The following is a 19427-nucleotide window of genomic DNA, read 5'->3' on the forward strand; positions in this document are numbered from 1 at the left end:
ATCAGGAGACTTTGTTCATCATTTTGATAGGGTTGCCATATGTTCGGGAATTCCCCGATATGTCCTCTTTGGGAGGTCCTACATGCCTATCCGGGGGTGGGGGGTGGGTTTTACATTTTTAAGCAAATTTTGGGGGTTTTTTTGAGGGGGGCTCTGGCTCGGTGGCAGCGGAAGGGCTATCAGGCGATTGTCCAAAAAAAAAGCTCAACAACATTTTGTGTCCGGATTTTTACCTCTTGAAATATGGCAACCACCCATTCTGCTTCTGTTGTTGATGATAACTGTAGATTTCTCCCTAAAAGGGAGAATATAAAATACATAAATAAATGCAGCACATATATACATAATGACAAGTCACACTAACCTACTGGACCTGGACCCTGGGGGGAAAATAGGTTCTAAGGGGTTTTCCCTACATATTTGATTCAGGATTTCATGTGTTTTCCTCTTTCTCCATAAAAAGTCATCAGGGATATTCACTTCATTGACATGTATGGAGAACCAGAGAGGAGCTCCGTTTATGGGAAGGGACAGAACTGCAGATACCAGACATATTTTGTGGCTGTGTTGTGTGCCCACCTTCTCATGTTGAGAAGTCACAGTCTATAATTTGATATTGCCTTTCTTTTTGTTTTGAATGTTAAAAAATGGTTTTTAAAAAATGACTACGTTTTGTATTTCCTATTCGATGCACTGATTCACCTTGCAGATTTCCAGACCACATTGGAATTGATTTGTTAGTTGTGTGTAGATGGGATTATTATACATTTTTAAATTGTAACACTGAACTCTCTAAATCCTCCTCTGATATGCCTAGGGTTCAAATGATTTGAGGTGGATAATCTGGGATAGCTCTCTCCCTTTGATTGTTCTGAAGTGCAGATCAGAAATATACAAAGTAATGTGCCAATGAGAGCTTTCTGATATGAGCAGAACTATATAGTGAAATATCTCCATCTGGCTTTTAAGTTATAAAGCTACTGATAAGACCGTTTGGCAAATGCTTGATGAAGAGCTCTGAATTTTACTCTGCACCAGTTTATTTGAATAGTAAGGACAAAGGAATATTTATCTTGTCAAGTACCATAAATAAACCCATTAAAGTCATATATCTCTGTGGAATAATAAAGCGGGATGGTACAGTAAATATATTAGTTCTGCTCCATTTTGTATTTGTGGTGTTTCCCTTAACAGACTACAGCATTCTTGTTTCTATCAGAAATATCCACTGAATTGAAAAGTGCTGTTGTTGGAGATGTCTTGCTCATTATATTATGTTATATATATATATATATATATATATATATATATATATATATATATATATATAAAATTACATACAATATATTATATTGTAATATATATGTGTGTGTTTTCTTAGTGTTTGGAAGGCTGGGGTTTTTTGTAATACTTTTTTGTAATTAAAATATCAGTGCTGTACAAAAGCAAATATGGATACAAACACAATGGCGCAGTATTTATGCACAGTGAATTAGGAAATGCTGCAAAGAAAGTCAGACACTGTCCAACTAGCCCACTGTTCTTCATTCTGACTGGCAGCAGGCAGAGGTACAGTGGTACCTTGGGTTAAGAACTTAATTCGTTCCAGAGGTCCGTTCTTAACCTGAAACTGTTCTTAACCTGAGGTACCACTTTAGCTAATGGGGCCTCCCGCTGCCGCCGCACAACTGCCGCTCAATTTCTGTTCTCATCCTGAAGCAAAGTTCTTAACCTGAGGTACTATTTCTGGGTTAGCAGAGTCTGTAACCTGAAGCGTCTGTAACCCGAGGTACCACTGTATTCCCTGTCACTGATCTCCTTAGTTGAAGATGCCAAAAATTCAACCTTGGACCTTCAAGCATGAATAGCTTTTTCTCATCCCCTTTATGACCAGACGTCCCTATAGTCCAGGTATGGAAAGCCTGTGGCTCTCCAGATGGTGTTGGGCTACAAATGACATCATTCCTGAACAATAGAGTGGAATGGAATGGGCTTGGAGTCCAGAAATTTCTTTAGGTTCCCCATCTCTGCCTATAGTTCATGGGTTATAACTTCTCCTAGCGCACAAATAGCTGTGCATTGCCCATTTATCGAACCACCCTGAGATCTACAGGTATAGGGCAGCATATAAATTTAATAATAATAAAGAAAGAATAAGTACAACTCTGCCTTCAGGTATAGCCTCCTTCGAATTCCTGGAACTAAGACTTGCTGCAGACATCTACTTTAGGAGCATAGCCAGAGAGCTGTGTAGAGCACACAGATGGGTGGACATGTCCTTTTCTGTTCCAATTTCTCTTTATTTCCAATGGTAAGTTTAGTTCTCTACATTTCCATGTCAGTTTGCAATGTTTAAAAGAGTCCTCGTTAAATTCAGCAGGATTTTAGTGCGAATTTCTCCTAACAGGCACATCCTTGTATGCAATTTTGCCTAATATACACATTTTCCCTTATATAATGCATATCTGTATGCTACTTTCATTCATATATGCATTTTAATGCACACTTTACCCTAGTGTATGTGTTTTGTACACATTAATTGGCTGGAGAACCACATTGCAAAATTCAGAGAACAGCAGATTTCGAAGGATGTCTGTGTTTCGGGTCTGCATATTGTTTTGGAAAGTGACAATTAGGTAGATTTGCCTACAAATGTCGTGATCATACTTAAACCTGCACCAAATTGTACAGATCCATCACTTGAAGGCCTTAAGCTGAAGAAGTCAGAATGCAAACATTTGTTGGCTGGAAGCAATCCATCCTCACTTTTGGTTTCTTGGAAACATTGATTGGTGTAAGTGTAGGTCGATAGAGGCTTTTGTGTTTGCATTCAAACATTAATCAATCACATTTTATTAAAAATTTAAAATCATAAGTGAGACACGAAAGCTTGGAAAACATTTGGGGTCTGCTGTACAAGGGAATGAATAACACATTTAATACCAAAACCACACTTATTAGGAAAACAGAATGCAATATTATGGCTGTTTTACTATCACCGTTTTAAATACCAGTAATATTTAGTTATGATAATAAGGTAGCAAAAAGGCTTACTGCCAGGGAAGGGTGCCAGGTCCAGACTCCGAGAACATTGCTGTATGTGACTTTCCATACCACATTGTTGCTATTGAGCAAAAGGTCAGTAAGCAAACGTTGCATATATTGTATTTGGTTCAAAATGTGGACTACATTTATCAAATGTCATGTTGCTGTAAATTTGGACACACAAACACAGTGAATACTTTCCATTCTGTCTTTCATTGGCCGACAAAGGAAATTAGTATAGATTGACTACATATCCCCGGGGGGGGGGTTGTTTGAATTGTTTCTTTCTTGTGTGGTGTAACAATCAAAGTAGTAACTAGAATAGACAGTGTAGAGCCTGCAACTGATTTTCCACGAACACCCCTTTGTGCACCTCAGTTTCTCTATGTGTGATATGCAAATATGACAACTGTTTTACGGAGTGCCAAGCATTTTACAGTGCAGAGGTAAAGCCTTTCCCTTGTTGAAGCTGTTATCGAGGGGTTTTAATGGAGATGCAGAACTTCCAGGCTGATCAATGACAGTGACAGCTAAAGTAAAAATGGATGAATCAAAGTGACATTACAAGGAACAGAAAACCAAGGAGGCAGGTAGCAATAGATTATATCTATAGGCATGGGAAGATGGGCATCTAGGAGAGGCAGATAAGAAGACAGAACATAAATTCAAAGGCTCAGTGAGGGATTAGTAAATTGAAGGGCTGCTGGGGTACATACAATAACCCTTTTATTGGGATTTCCATTGACACCTGGAATAATGGATGACTGAACCAAACAGTGGGAGGAAAACACCAGAAAGGGGAAAACGCTTGTGCTATTCTCTGTCATAATCCTAAAGACTCCCTTAGAAGCCCAGTCTGAACTCTTACAAGTGATGGATTTAGTGGGACACTTCTTACATCTGTGCCATAGGCAACTAATACAGGGAAAAATCCATTGCTTTGAATCCTAAATGTGCTTTAGATCCAGTAAAGGATCCTGCTGTTGGAAGAAGGGTTGGGGTTTTTTTGCCAATTGCCCTTCTTCCCCATGTTTCTAAAGGCTTCCCCCACCAATTCTCTGGGGACACATTTTCAGGGGCTGCAGGGAGGGAGGAGAATTGCCAAAAGTTGGTTCCATTCCTTCAGCTAGTGGAAGCAATTTCAGGATCTCTAAAAGTCTCACAAGTTTTTCTAAGTGTTACGGGCCTATGATATGCGAACGGCTGAATCACACAAAGTTTCTGCATCGAAAGACAAATCTCATTTCAACATTTAGGTTGGTTTACACCAGGAATGGGGTATCTTTGTCAGCCAAAGGGCCATGTTTCTTCATAGACAACCTTTCAGGGACCAAGTGTCAGCAGTGGTTGGAGCTAGTGGCAAAAGTTGGTGGAACAATGGATGTGATTGGAAAAGCCCAACTCACATTTCCCAAAACAAGGTAACTAACGGATGTTTATGTTGTGAATAGGTGTCAAAAGATGATCTGTACTGATTTCAGCATGTACTGTTGACAGCAACATACATTGACTCACCTTCTCGAAGACTGGTTGAAAATCAAAACAGGCTGATGGAAAAAGAGAAATCATGGCTGTCATGGGCTCAGAGCGTTGTGTGAATAGGTTCACATTTATGCACTAAGTAAGTATTGTGCATTACTCACCATGTTATGCATTTCACGCATTTGATTCCTGTGCGAAAAGAAACAAGTTAAAGTAGCGGATATAATTATGGTTATATGTTCTGATGTGAAATGGTAATGGCAAGGGTAGAGTAGATGTGAGTCATTTTTTAGCAGCAGAATAAAGGGAAATGCAGATGACAGCTAATCTCACACATACATATTTACCACAAAACACTGTTGTTGTTTTTTAATAGAGAGAGGGAGAGGAATGTAACTACTATAACTCATGTTCAAAATAACCCCCTTTCAGGGGGGAAAAATTGCATGCTGCAATACAGACATAGCCTAAGTGGGATGGTAAGTGCTTGCCAAGAGAACTGAATAACCTTTGCTGTGGCTGCAGAAAAAGGGCAGACCTCAAGGACCAGAAGGGTTGGCCAGGGATTGCACCACACACAGAAAGAGCCTACATATAAGCACAGTAGACCAAGAATTATTATGTTTTGTTGGATCATGTGCTTGCTAGATTTCAGAAAAACAGAGCCACACCCCATTCAGCCCATCGAGAGTATACCTGACACCAACTGCTGAACATTTGTATGTCTGCATCGGCCCAAAGAATATAAGACAAGCCTGCTGGATCAGGCAAATGGCCTATCTAGTCCAGTCCTGCAAACTGGACATGAACGCAATAGCACTCAGCCAACCGGCCATTCCCAGCAACTGTCGGGCCCTGAAGACTGGGTCAGCAGCGGAGCAAGCCGATCAGGTGCCTGGAGCAGCACACGCCCTGTGCCCAGGGGTGGAACAAGCCGCCCGCAGGGTGGGGTGAGCTAGGGCAGGATGCTCTGTGAGGCCTCCAAAGAGGCCGCCCTACAACTGAGGGGGAGGCGGCGGGTGGATCGTTTGGGGGAATGCAGAGCCTGCGTGTGATGGCCTGAGAGTCGGACTCGGATGCTGAACCTGAGGGATCCCAGTCTGCGCAGGAGTCCCCGCCTCCAGAACCAGCTGAGCCGGGGCTGGGGCATGAGCCTGAAGGGTCCTCACCTGTGCTGGATCCTCAGGTGCAGGCATTTGCTGAGTCTGCTCTGGCTCCTGACGTGATGGAGGACCCATTGCCTGCAGGTGCTCCACTCTCAGCCCCGTCAGAGGAAGCTGAGGTTGCTTCTGGGTCTGGTAACCCTCCAGCCTCTCCTGAGCTGCAGAGGCTCAGGGCAGAGAGGCGGAAGGAACCAAGTTCCCGCAGGAGGAGTGCTCGCCTCCTGGCTAGGAGAGGCGAGTCACCAGAGGATCGGGGCCGCCCTATGCCTCGGGGCAGATAAAAGCTGGCCAGCCCCAGTCCCAAGTTACGGGAGCAACATTGTTGGTTGCTAGTTTCTGCTTGAGCTCCTGACCCGCCCTGGCTCCCTGCTTGCATGTCTGTTCCTGACTTCACCCGACTCCGTGCCCTGCACTCAGCTTCAGCTACTACGGATTGCCTCCATGTTGCGCCTTTGACCACGGACCGGACTTGGACCTCGCCTCTCGGGTAACCCATGGGACCAGCACACTGCGGTTGCCCAAGCCACCACGTCACTCCCTGGAGGGACATGTGACTTGGGCATGCTGCAGGCCCCATGGTGAGTGCCACCCAGCATTTTGTCACCCCCCTCAGTGGTGACACCCGGGGCTACCTGCCCCCACCGCACCCCCTTTCCTCCGCCCCTGGACTGGGTTTGTGTTGAGGTGGTTTTGGTTCTCAGTCTTGTTCTCACCAGTGTGTAGCTCTTGGCTTGAGCCACGAATAGAGAGATCTATTAACCCCTTCCTTTGTAGCAGTGTTTCCCAACCACCAGCAGCATCATAATCACAATCATCATGTGTAATACTCCTTCCATTCTACACAGAACAAACTCTTACCGAACAAAGGACCTTGTGTCAAAATCCAGAGATGGATTGGCCTTTGACAACAATGTGAAAGAGGAGAGACTGAAACAGATACTCCCCCTAACTCATTGTCTCGCACAGAATTGAGCATGAGCGAGAGATCCCTTTAAATTATTACACATGATAAACTGTTTTCCATTAAAAGGCAATGAAAGAAAACTGTACCTAACGTGGGGCATAGGGGCAACGACACAGATAGCATTGCACAACATATACCAATCTGCTACTGAATCAGCAAGAGGCAATAATAATAAATGGGCTCAGGGGACTGAATTCAAAACATGCTTTATTTAGTCTTGCTCTAATGGGAATTAAGCCCCCAAATCAATGTGAACCCCTGTGCATAAAAATGCTTATATTAATGAAATTAACATACAAAAATGCATTATATAAAGGAAAATTGCTTTGGGAAAAAATGTATATTAAGGAAAATCGCAGACAAACATGTATGTATTAGGGGAAATTTGCATTAAAATGTTGGTGAATTTTCATGAGGGCTAACAAAAATAATTCCCATACTGATGTGGAAATGTGAAGAACTGAACTGAAGTCAGGAAAAATGAGAAACTGAGAAAAACCAAAACTGACAGATTTGCCTGTCCCTACAACAAGTGCAACTTACTCTGCCATTGCCATTGGTTTTATCAATATCCTGTTGATTTGCCACTCTTCTTTTAGTACCAGACATTATAGTTTTTTCATCTTGATTTTCAGGCTTCTAGAATCAACATACAAGCATATATGCATTATGAGTTTATTGTATTATATTATATCATTGTTTCTGTGACTCCCTCCCCATTTTTTCTTAATGCTCATTATCATTCTCTCAGAAAATCTGACAGCAGAGAATAGCGGGACCTTCTTGGCTTTGCCACTCTGGTTATGGAATTCCCTCCTGTCAGAGATACACTTGTCCCCGTTGTTGATGCCTTTCTGACATCTGTTAAAGACATATCTGTTTTATATGGTCTTTGGGGACTCAAGACATGTTTGGCCAGTTTCTATCTGTGTCAGCTTCTGTATTGCTGCTGTTTTGTAACTGAATTGTGTGTTAGATCGTTTTATGATTTCAACATTGATTTTATGTGCTATTTTGTTGCATTCCTTGTATACCATCCTGAGAATTTTGGTTGAAGGGCAGCTCATCAAGACCCTCTTGGCTCCCCCCACCCCAAAATTTATAGCTGCTCTGCAGTCTTTGTGTTTGGACAGGGACAGCTTTTGATTTCTAGAATAATTTTAAATATGAGCATAGCCATATTTATGAATTTATGATGATGTGAGCACAGACTAGGGTAGAGAAGCATGTTTGTTTACTTTAGGGGTAACTTGGATTTCTATAAAATCCCAAGGCTATATGGCTGTCAGAGGTGATACCAAAAGGAACAGCAGGTCACTAAGGAACTGCCAGAAATTTACAGTCAAACCCCACATTCCAAATTAAGAAGCATTGTTAAGATTAGAGATAAGGGACAAAGGAGAAATCAGAAAGAAAGAAAGAAAGAAAGAAAGAAAGAGAGCGTTTATTTAGAGAATATCTCTAGATTAGATACTCTTGAAGAAGTCTCATCCATGGTGTTCAGTAAATGAAGACTGGATGACAAACTTAACATGCCCCGATGTTTATCCCTGAGGGATCAACGGAGGGAGTGGACAGAGGGAACAAAATTCACAAATTAGATGTAACCAGAGGGAGCTTCATGTTCCTTTCTATCTAACAACACCTGTGGAGATGGGCTACTGACACTTTTCCAACCCAGGGTGATGTGAACTGGGAGAGAGTTCCTTACTGCAAACCATACAGGCAGCGGCAGTTTTAGGCGCATCTGATACGTGAGCATCGTGCCAAACTTGGTAGTGACCCAAAAACGTCACTAAAACATCACAAAAAGGGACAAGGTGGGGGGTGGAACAGACTTTTTCAATGGCGTTGCAGACGTTTTCAATGGCATTTCAAATATATGTGATTTCACTAAAACACATGGTGCCTTGGAATGTGTAAATTGGGAGTTGCCTGTATTGCATTTATGTTGGAGGGGCAGAGGGAGAAATGCTGTATTAGATTATGATGCTTGAATACTTTGCATTGTCAACTTCCTGTTCTGTAGATTGTGCCTTGCACAGCCTATAGCAGTGTGGGGGTATTTATAAGTTCCTTAATGTGCACTTATGTTCCCCAAAGTTCCTTGGAAGAACTCCATCTCATATCTAATCAAACTGGGCCACTGACAAGACACCCTGCGATGCTTTAGGGAAACCCTAGAGTTGGAATGGATGCAGTGTGAGGGCACTGCTGAAGGGAACCAGGCAGGACAGCTTTAAAGCTTAAATGGATTACATTTCTATATAACCCAGTTATGGGTCTGTGGATTCAAGAGAGTCCCCCCCCCCCCCCCCCGGCTGCCTGCCTGTCATATAGTTCCCCTGACAGGCAGGGTTTATTAGCTTTTCCAACCCAGCTCTCTCAGCATCTTTCTTTTCCCCCTGATCACATCCCTCAGCTGCCTGTCTCAACTCTTCCGGTATCTCTGTGTTCCCTAGAGCCCGTCATCATTTAGCTGCACCAGCTGCCTGCACTGGCCTCCCTGCAACAAAGCCAAACCCTTTCCTCTTGTCCAGTGCTTCCTACAACAACCACTGGACATTTTGCTTCGTTTCATCTCTGTTTGCAGCAAATCTCCTATAGACACTAGTAAATGTTTCACATGGGTAAGCCCCCCAACTCAGAACTGCTGTGGTCCACATCAGAACGCTTCATGTTTGGAAGATTATCCCAGTTATGTGCTTCTGATGGTGATAGTGGCTTAGGGAGTTCTGAAAACCCCTTGAACATTAAGTAGGTGGATTTCCCAGTTCCTGAACTCTCAGTCAGTTCTGTTAAACTAACGGAAGCAGTATATGCTAAGGCTTTCTACTGTGTAAAAGGTAAAGGGTAAAGGGACCCCTGACTATTAGGTCCAGTCGTGGCCGACTCTGGGGTTGCGGCGCTCATCTCGCTTTATTGGCTGAGGGAGCCGGCGTACAGCTTTCCGGGTCATGTGGCCAGCATGACTAAGCCGCTTCTGGCGAACCAGAGCAGCACACGGAAACGCCATTTACCTTCCCGCCGGAGTGGTACCTATTTATCTACTTGCACTTTGATGTGCTTTCGAACTGCTAGGTTGGCAGGAGTTCTACTGTGTATGTGGTCATAAAATGGCTGATGTGCTAGAGATGAGTGAATCTGTTAATTTCATTTTTCCAATCTTAAATCCAATTCTCCACATTTCCACAACATGTAATCATAGAACTGCAGAGTTGGAAAGGACACTGAGGGTCATCTAGTCTAAACTCTTGCAATGCAGGAATCTCAACTAAAGCATCCATGGCAGATGGCCACCCAACCTCTGTTTAAAAATCTCCAATGAAGGAGAGTCCACCATCTCCCAAGGGAGTCCATCCCACTGTCGAACTGCTCTTACTGTCAGAAAGTTCTTCCAGATGCAAAGTTGGACTCTCCTTTATTGTAACTTGAAGCCATTGGTTCAGGTCCTATCCTCTGGAGCAGAAGAAAACAAGTTTTGTGATTATTATTTTTAAATCTTCATTAAAATTCACCAGCATTTTAATGTGAATTTCTCATAATATAAACATTTTCATAAAGCAATTTCCCATAAGAGAATGTATTTCTGTATGTTATTTTCACTGATATGTGCATTTTGTACACACTTTTTCCTAGTATATGCCATTTTGTATTGCTTTGAAAAATGTGGAGAAATGTGAAATTTGAAGGATGGTTGTGTTTCATTTTGTGTATTATTTCAGAAAGTGCAAATTACATAGGCTCAGCTCTGAAAACCAGTCTATTTGAATTTCTCTCCCATCCCAGTTTCTTGTAGCCTTTTCTTCTTGGGGAACTATTGTAACATGAGAGGAGTAAGTTCATATTCCAGTCCACAAATTTGAAGAACAGCTGTCTTCTTCCTTCCTAAGGTGATACTGTACTTATGCCTGCTCTATTGTGCCTTTCAAGACCCAAGGCATGTCAGACTCCTATAGTTCTAGCAAGCGGACATTGCCACTTTTCTGGAGGAGGATGCCATATACCCAGTAGCAGTCGGTGGGATGGGTGGGGCTGTGTTCCTTTCCTGGCTTCCCAATGATGTCCATCGCTGCTAGTTACTGAGAGGGAGGAGCAAGCCAGGGTGTGCAGCTCGTCAGGGTGCAAGCACAGCATTGGGAGCATTGCACTGGCTTGGCCACTGTGTGTGCACTGTGCTGAGCTCCCCACGGCCTTGCCCCTCTCCCTCTCCCATTAAAGTTCAGACAGACTATGGACAGTATCCAGCTAGTGCATCAGTGCAAGAATTTATGCTTGCATAGTGGGATTTTCCAATTGTGCGTACTCTGTGCCCTCTCCAGATTTGCTCTGGAGGGTTGGCGGAGCCCAAAACAGATATAGTGGGTGCACTGGGAGAGGAAAGTGGGAAAAGTCCCATGGTGCAAGCAAAAATCCTTCTATTGATGGGATGATTAATTAGCGCAGCATTGGATACAATCCTTAGAACCCCTCAGATCCATTGCCAGCCCGGAACTTCCCCTGGTGACACCCTAGTGGTCCATTTTGGGGTCTTTTGTTGGCAGTATTATTGCCTCTGCCCTGCTTTCTGTGGCCTTTAGTTGGGCCTCTGTGGTGGTGGAGCTTGCCACCAGTAGAGGCCATTGGAGCGGGATGTCTTTAACCCGCTCCAGCAGCATGGATCAGGGTTTAGGACTGCAGCCTAGTTTTCCATAATGTTTATGAAAGGCTGGCAAATTCTAGTAATTTCCCTGACTTTTTGGAAATAAAAAATGTAGATGTTACTCCTGTTTCAGTTTTTCTAAATGTGGATAACAGAGAAAAGCACCCCAATGGCCTTTCTGCACTTTACCATTTATAGTGGTGTATAGTCGATGTTTGATCTGACATTTTTCAGAGTGAATTTGTAGCTGATTGTCTGCTCCTTTGGTCACACATCACTGTTGTTAGAGAGGAAGTGCATGGCTTTCCTTTCCACCCTAATGGTGAGTTGTGCTCGAATTGAAAAAAGAAGTTCTCCCCTTATGTACTTGTGTTCCTCTAGCTAGTAAATGCCAGAATTTTGATCGCACACATGCAGATAGCCCTTTTGCAGGGTTAAAAAAGAATCCTAGAGTTGGAAAGCACTCAGAGAGTCATATAGTCCACCCCCTTGCAAACAAGACTCACAACTGTGTCAAGTATTCTGGAATTCTATGCCTGTATGGAAGATTAGAATGGGAGCTACATGTCTGTCTGAGCTATGACAAACCTAGTTATTGTGATGGAATTTTGTCTGCAGCTAATGACTTCTGTCATGGGCAGTATTTTGACCCATGCCATCATCTCTGTCTGCCATATCCCTCATCTGAACTGAGCTCACAAGCTGACAGTTCACACTGGCCAGAAGGAAATGGTGCACAACAGATATCTCCTAAACCACATCCACCAACCCCCTTCACACAGAAAGTGTACAGCACTTGTGCACATACCACACAGATGAACTTAGTGAGGATCTTTCACAAAAGTCAGTTTTTTTGTATTTGAGTAAAATCCTTTTCTTTCTAGTATATTATTCGGGTATATTATCTGAATCATGATGACGTCATGCGGTCACATGCCAAAAAAATCCATAAAACCCAGCAACTAGACCACAATGAATGCAAAGTGAAGAACAGAAACTGTTCTTACACAAAAATGGAAAGATAAGGAAGTGCCAAGTGTTCATCAGTGGATATTAAGAGATGAAGTTATAGCAATTAATGGGGAATTTCATTCCACTCCAACTCAAACTTTCCATGGAAATGGCATACAGTAGGTTCCAGACTATTGAACTGTCTTGTTGCTCTTTGTCCACTAAACAGAAGGAAAAGCACTCCTATTGAATTTGACGGGGCATACTACTATGTAAGTGAGGTTAGGACTGCAGCCTAAATCCTATATAACTGCTGTCCATTTTTAGTTCTTGCGCTGAAGATTTATTCATTTCTAATATTTATAGACCACTTTCCACCATAGATGGTCACAAAGCTGTTTACAGAACAAGCAATGAAAACCGTTCATTAGTCAAATAAGACGTTAAAACAAACCAAAACCACAGGTGAAAACCTAAGTTCCATAACTAGGTTTAATGTGTTGGAATCCATGGTTTACGTGCAGCTTTGCAAGCAGCAATTAATGTCTCCACTGCCTGGGAAGACAGAGCATGAAAGGAATCTGCCTAGAGATAAGGAGACCCAGCAACAGCTCAGTGATTGGCTGAGGTCCCTCATATAGGCAGCATGACCTATGACACAGGTGGTTGGTGTGGTTAGTTGTTGGAGTTGTTGAGGAGTTGCTGAGAGTGAAGAAGTCCTGTTGTAAATAGTAACTTGTAGATAAGACTTGTATGTTTACTGCTGTATACAGTGGATGCTCGGGTTGCAAACGTGATCCATGTGGGATGCACATTTGCAACCTGCATCTGCGCATGTGTGGGTTGCGATTTGGCACTTCTGCGCATGCGCAAAGAGCAATTTAGTGCTTCTGCGCATGCGCGACTGCTGATACCCGGAAGTAATGTGTTCTGGTACTTCCGGGTTTCAGCGGTCCAAAACCCGAAAAATTCAACCTGAAGTGGCTGTAACCCGAGGTATGACTGTATAATAAACTACAAGAATCAAGTTACTAGTCGACAGTCTTTGTTCCTGATCGTCGTCCTGACTGGGCAATCTCAAGAGTTGCCTAAGAAACACTGCACTACTCTGCTATACTCTGCTAAGCTGTGCAACAGGCAAAAGCACTTCAAAAGTCCAAACGGCTTTCAAAAGTTTTAACATAATGTAACTTACCTAAAATGCTGACTGGAATAGAAAGGTCTTTGTCAAGCAGGAGGGAGGGGGTCTGATTGATCTTTTCTGGAAGGGAGTTCCACAGTCACACCCACAATACTGAATGCACAGCTCCTGGTGGATACCAACCATGCATTGGAGCCATGGGAGACTACTGTGTTATGTTCCCATTAGGTTATGCTAGCAGAATATTGTAGCCATGTAACTCTGGTGCTACATCAGTGCAATCCCACTGCCATCATGCTATTGCTAGTACATGGATTTTGTTGTGATCATAAGGCTTTCCAGCTGGTCTAACTGGACCATATAACTGTATTGTGAGATATATAGATGAATAGCTTACTGTTCTTTGAATTAGAACAGATTTCCCCTTTCCAGAATGAAAAACATCTAAGATATGTTGCTAGATTAAAAACCAGGGAAGCTGGTGGCAAGTGCTTGTTATTTTTAACTGAGAGCTGTACTCAACATTACACAAAGAGACTGTGCAGGTCAAGGCAAATGACCCTTACATGTCCCTGCAGTGAGAACCGAATCAACCAAACTCGCGTTATGTGAGAATCAGCTGCAGTATCTGTGTATCAGTGTGTGTATATACCATACTTTCAGCATAAGAAAAATTCTGAACTCTTCCCATGAAATTTCAGCTCTGCCCTGATGGAATGAGGGCAGACATTAATGGATCAAAATCATGGCTTTGGAACATCTGAAATAGAGGTGCAGTTCCACATTGGGATGTGAGATTACTGTGCTAAAGTTTCCCCAAATATTTCTAGATGCATAAAAAGTCTACAGATGCAATTCAGGTGATTGAGAGAACATAGCTGCTCACTAGCTGTGATATTATTTCTCCCTAGTCTCAGCTGGTGTTGCTGCCAAGATGCAATTGTGAGACACTAAACTTTCCCAGATAACAGGTGTGCCTTTCCCCCTCCAGCTTTAAAAAATAACAACAGGCATTTTTAAAACCAGATTGCTTATAATGGGGGGAAAATAGTGTCTGGGAGGAGTACTCCATTGTGCAAAGAAGGTCTACACACAAACGCTTATTTCTGATAGTTTTCATTCTGATACTTTTTTTGAACATGAAGTGGCTGTAGCTCAGTGACAGAGCCCATGCTTTTCATGCAGCAAATACCACATTTAGCCTTTGGCATCTCCAGTTGAAAGGATCCTTCCTTCCTTAATGTTAATAACTTATATACCACTTAATATAATGAAATTTCTAAGCACTTCACACAATTTACAATCATCACGTCACCAGCAAAATGTCAGTATGCAGTATCAAAAAGAACACTAAGAATCCAGTGTATAATATTCCCCATATTCTGCATGTGGGCAAATCAGTTGAGATACAAACATGAATCATGCTTGAAACGTGCAGCCTGCACTGCAGGAGCAGCCGGTGTGAAGAGGTGGCACTGAAGAGTTTGAAGAAGAGTTTGGATTTGATATCCCACTTTATCACTACCCAAAGGAGTCTTAAAGCAGCTAACTTTCTCCTTTCCCTTCCTCCCCCACAACAAGCACTCTGTGAGGTGAGTGAGGCTGAGAGACTTCAGAAAAGTGTGACTAGCCCAAGGTCACCCAGCAGCTGCATGTGGAGGAGGGGAGACGCGAATCCGGTTCACCAGATTCCACCGCTCTACACCACGCTGCAGCTCTGGTCTCTTAGCACCAGCACTGCTGCCACTAAACTAGGTCAGGGCACTGCAAGTGTGCTGGCAGAGACACCAGATGGGCTCCACTGGTGTGCCATTCTGCTGTGACCTCACTACCACTCTGTCCCATGCCACACCATCCCAGTAATGTGTAGCGGTGCTGGTGCTGGGAAGCCAGGTCACTCCTGCCTACCAGTGAACTGACCGTTTCTTTGCTGGGCAGGCAAGCAAGTGTGAAGGGAAACAGAGCCCTCCTTCCTATCACTCAGCCTTTTGACTACTAGTCTCCTGGAAGACAAGGGACATGGGTGGCGCTGTGGGTTAAACCACAGAGCCTAGGACTTGCCGATCAGAAGGTCGGTGGTTCGAATCCCCGCGACGGGGTGAGCTCCCGTTGCTCAGTCCCTGCTCCTGCCAGCCTAGCAGTTCGAAAGCACATCAAAGTGCAAGTAGATAAATAGGTACCGCTCTGGCGGGAAGGTAAATGGCGTTTCCGTGTGCTGCTCTGGTTCGCCAGAAGTGGCTTAGTCATGCTGGCCACATGACCTGGAAGCTGTACACTGGCTCCCTCGGCCAATAAAGCGAGATGAGCACCGCAACCCCAGAGTCGGCCACGACTGGACCTAACGGTCAGGGGTCCCTTTACCTTTACCTTACTCCTGGAAGACAAATATTTGCTACCATCCTCCTTCCTTGATTTCATACAAGAGGCATTGCTTCTTCCTTTTCTTGATCGTTCTGGTCTTTCTCGTATGAGGCCAATTCCCCTATCCCTGAGGACAGGAGGGAAAATTGCACTGGGAGGCCAAAGTGACAAAGGGATGGAAGGCTGGACCTGGCTTATATATTTGTTCAGACGGCTCCCTGGTTTAGGGGAGAAGAGGTATATGCCAACTATCAATATCTACACACGCTTTAGTTTGCATATTTCATAGGATACAACTTTTCCCAGACAGGAAGAATGGGGTTTGGCTATCACAATGATCTGCAATTCCCTAGCGTTTCATATGTACAAATGCCACATGTGACAAACTGCATGCGGGAGCCACTCCAAGTTTGAGGAAGGGCCAGCTCAGTGGTAGTTCTCATCCTTGGCATGCAGAAGGTTCAATCCCTTGCATCTCCCGATGCTGCTGGGAAAGGCTGCCAATCCGTGTAGACAGTCCTGAGCTAGATATCTCAGTATGCAGCAGCTTCCTTTGCTGTTATTCCTCACATGGAGAAATAGCATCCATGTCAGAATTTTGCAATGCGTGAAAGGCCTTTACTGAATTCATACCTTTTGAAAGTCACAGCGTGGTGTCAGTGAACCTGCCTCTGTGGCACACTCTGCTTTCCTGTCTTCTTCCCGGGTGGCTCTGCATCGTCCTCCTGAGGGGCTCGATGCTGAAGAAGCTGGAATAGATAGAAGCAGAACAGCAGCAGAAGTCAGAGCTTAGCCTTCTTGCCTTGAGGCTCCGTAGTCGATTGAGGTGCCATGTGACTGACTGACTCTGGTGAATTTACAATAGGGTAGATGTCTGGAGAGATAAGGACAACACTATTATATCTCCCTTGCAGCTTATCGCTGCCTAGAGTCATTCTAATAGTAAAACGTGTCATCGGTGCCAAACTGCAGGGGCCTGGATGTGAGAGATGCCGAGCTCCCTTAACTCTCACTGATTAAATGGGTGCTGGGAATACTTGTAACTCTGGACTGCTTGTTTCTTTCTTCCTTCAAGCACTGCATAAGGTTAGTCAGAAGATGGTGGCAAAGAGGACAATTTGGGTTCAGAGGAAACCATAGGAATCCTATGTACTAATTCCAGCCTTGGAGACACTAAATGCCAGTTACAGTGGTACCTCGGGTTACATACGCTTCAGGTTACATACGCTTCAGGTTACAGACTCCACTAACCCAGAAATAGTGCTTCAGGTTAAGAACTTTGCTTCAGGATGAGAACAGAAATCGTGCTCTGGTGGCGCGGCAGCAGCAGGAGGCCCCATTAGCTAAAGTGGTGCTTCAGGTTAAGAACAGTTTCAGGTTAAGAACGGACCTCCAGAACGAATTAAGTATGTAACCAGAGGTACCACTGTACAATACTGAAATCAGTTAAAACAACTGATTAATTAAGCAGTTTACTTTTTCACTTAAAAAGACCCATGTTTCCTAATGTCATATATAGAAAGGTCATGTTTCTGTTTCCTACTGTCATATATAGAGCGGTCATGTTTCTGATTATAACAGCTTTATCAACCATCAGCATGACACTGAACTGAGGCAGGACAATTTGTTTATGTACTTGTGTCCACTGTTTAAGTACTTAACCCGAGGTACCACTGTACTAGGAATCACAAATGGGGATGCTTGGGTCCTCATTGTGGGTTTCCCATGAGCATCTGGTGAGCCACTTTAAGAACAGGGTGCTTAGCTTGACTGGCCGTTGGTCTTAGGCAGCAGGGCTCTTCCTATGTCCTTATTTTCTTTGCGTTTCTATTACTGATGCTGGCTTTAAGACCTGGGAAAATGTTAGGTCAATGGTACTTTTTCCTTGCCTGGCAAATAACTCCCCCAAAACAAAACAAAACAACCAATTTTTGAATTATTTTACCCTTGAATCTACTTGGAGATCAAGTGAGCCAGAATAATATTAGGGGTGTTCACATGTTACGTACATTCAACAAGTGCATCGTCTACACTTGTTGTAGTTTAGCTGTCCACTTGTACAGTTATTCACATGTGATGTTCAACAAATGTACAGTCTATGTACTTTGATGCACAATAGTGTCCGACTTCTCCCAGGAAACTTTTCCTTCAGATGTGTATTTTAAAGAGAATACACAGACTTGATTTTCATCACACAAGCGATTGTGAGTCAGCCCTAGATGACTCTTCTAAAACTTTTGCTTGGCTAGAATCCCTTTTGAACTTGACCATGACAGCAATAGTGCAATTTATTGTTTTGGTTTCTTGGGTGGTGGAGGAAATCCATGTACAGTGGTACCTCGGGTTACATACGCTTCAGGTTACATTCGCTTCAGGTTACAGACTCCGCTAACCCAGAAATAGTACCTCGGGTTAAGAACTTTGCTTCAGAATGAGAACAGAAATCGTGCTCCAGAAGCACGGCGGCAGCAGGAGGCCCCATTAGCTAAAGTCGTGCTTCAGGTTAAGAACAGTTTCAGATTAAGAACGGACCTCCGGAACGAATTAAGTACTTAACCCGAGGTACCACTGTACTGTAACTAGAAAGCTGCAGAGAGTGTAAATTGTAGGGTGCATTCATTCATTCATCCATTCATAAATTAAAAAAACCTATTATTCATTGCCAATGCAATTTCATGTTCCACACTAGCTGCAGCTTCTCAACCATCTTCAAGGGCAACCCCACAGAGAGGGGGATGCCACTCTATTCAGCAACCAACTTTGAGGTTACTAGTCTATGGATCCCTGTGGCTAGGCTATCCCTATCTAGGAACAGCCATAGCAGGTGAACCAGCCAAGCTATCAAAAGGCACTCCTTGGTGCAGAGGCCACCTGCACCTCCAACAACCGTGCTGGAACTAGGATCTACCATAGACTGCACACCTGTTCTTTCAGAGGGAGTGCAACTCTGTCTAGGGCAGGCAACCTGCCTATTTGCTGGACACAGGAACCATGCACTCTCACCCACTCAAAGGGGCTCCGTCTTGTTGGGATTCAGTTTCAACTAATGGGCCCTCATCTAGTCTGCTATTGCATTGAAGCAGTGGTCCAGGACTTGCACTAAGCCAAGTGTTTCTGGCACGACAGCTCATATGATACACATTACAGAGGTGTTATTTTGAGGCCAGCTGCTTGGAAGAATCTGCCACAGTTATGGCACAATTTCTTATTGGCCAAATGCCATGTGAAACAAAGCCATCTTCCAAACCTCCCAGTGCCATTTCAAAGTTTGTGTATGTGTTTGTTTGAATTTTCAATTTCCCCTGTGTTGTATTTGTAGAAAAGGTGGAAATGAAAAGTCAACTGGTTGTGACGTACTGGAATAGGAGCATAATGAGTAATGGATGTGCTCAGTGGATGATCTCACTTCCTCTTGCCCTGCACTTGGAGTTCATGAATCTGCATCAGCAATCAGCATGTTCTCAGTCCTGTCTCCCACCCAGACACCCACAGCCTGAGAGTTTCCGCAGAGAAACTCCTTGTATGACACTATCAAGCATAGCAGAGTAGTTTTTGGCCCATTTATCATGATAGCGGCAACACACCCAAAACTGGCTGGATCCATGCTGTGTCTCCTAGTGCAGCCACCACCCTGCCCCTTTAGATAGGGTGTGATGATTCCAGTCCAAACACCATCAG

The 19427-nt window shown here is 43.7% G+C and overlaps 1 long non-coding RNA gene across 2 annotated transcripts; it reads right to left on the reverse strand.

The window, feature by feature from the left end:
- Positions 1–233: 233 nt before the first annotated feature.
- Positions 234–19418, reverse strand: LOC310760616. 2 transcript variants are annotated; one of them, XR_014547066.1, is made up of 4 exons: positions 19334–19418; positions 16383–16498; positions 4689–4716; positions 234–295 (listed from the first exon to the last, which is right to left on the reverse strand). It is a non-coding gene; the product is annotated as an uncharacterized lncRNA (long non-coding RNA). The 2 variants fall into 2 exon arrangements; XR_014547067.1 differs by lacking the exon at positions 19334–19418 and having other exon boundaries at positions 16383–16542.
- Between the last annotated feature and the right edge of the window lie 9 nt (positions 19419–19427).

This window comes from Podarcis filfolensis (assembly GCF_964270895.1).
Source record: "Podarcis filfolensis genome assembly, chromosome: 4".
Classification (NCBI taxonomy): Eukaryota; Metazoa; Chordata; class Lepidosauria; order Squamata; family Lacertidae; genus Podarcis; species Podarcis filfolensis.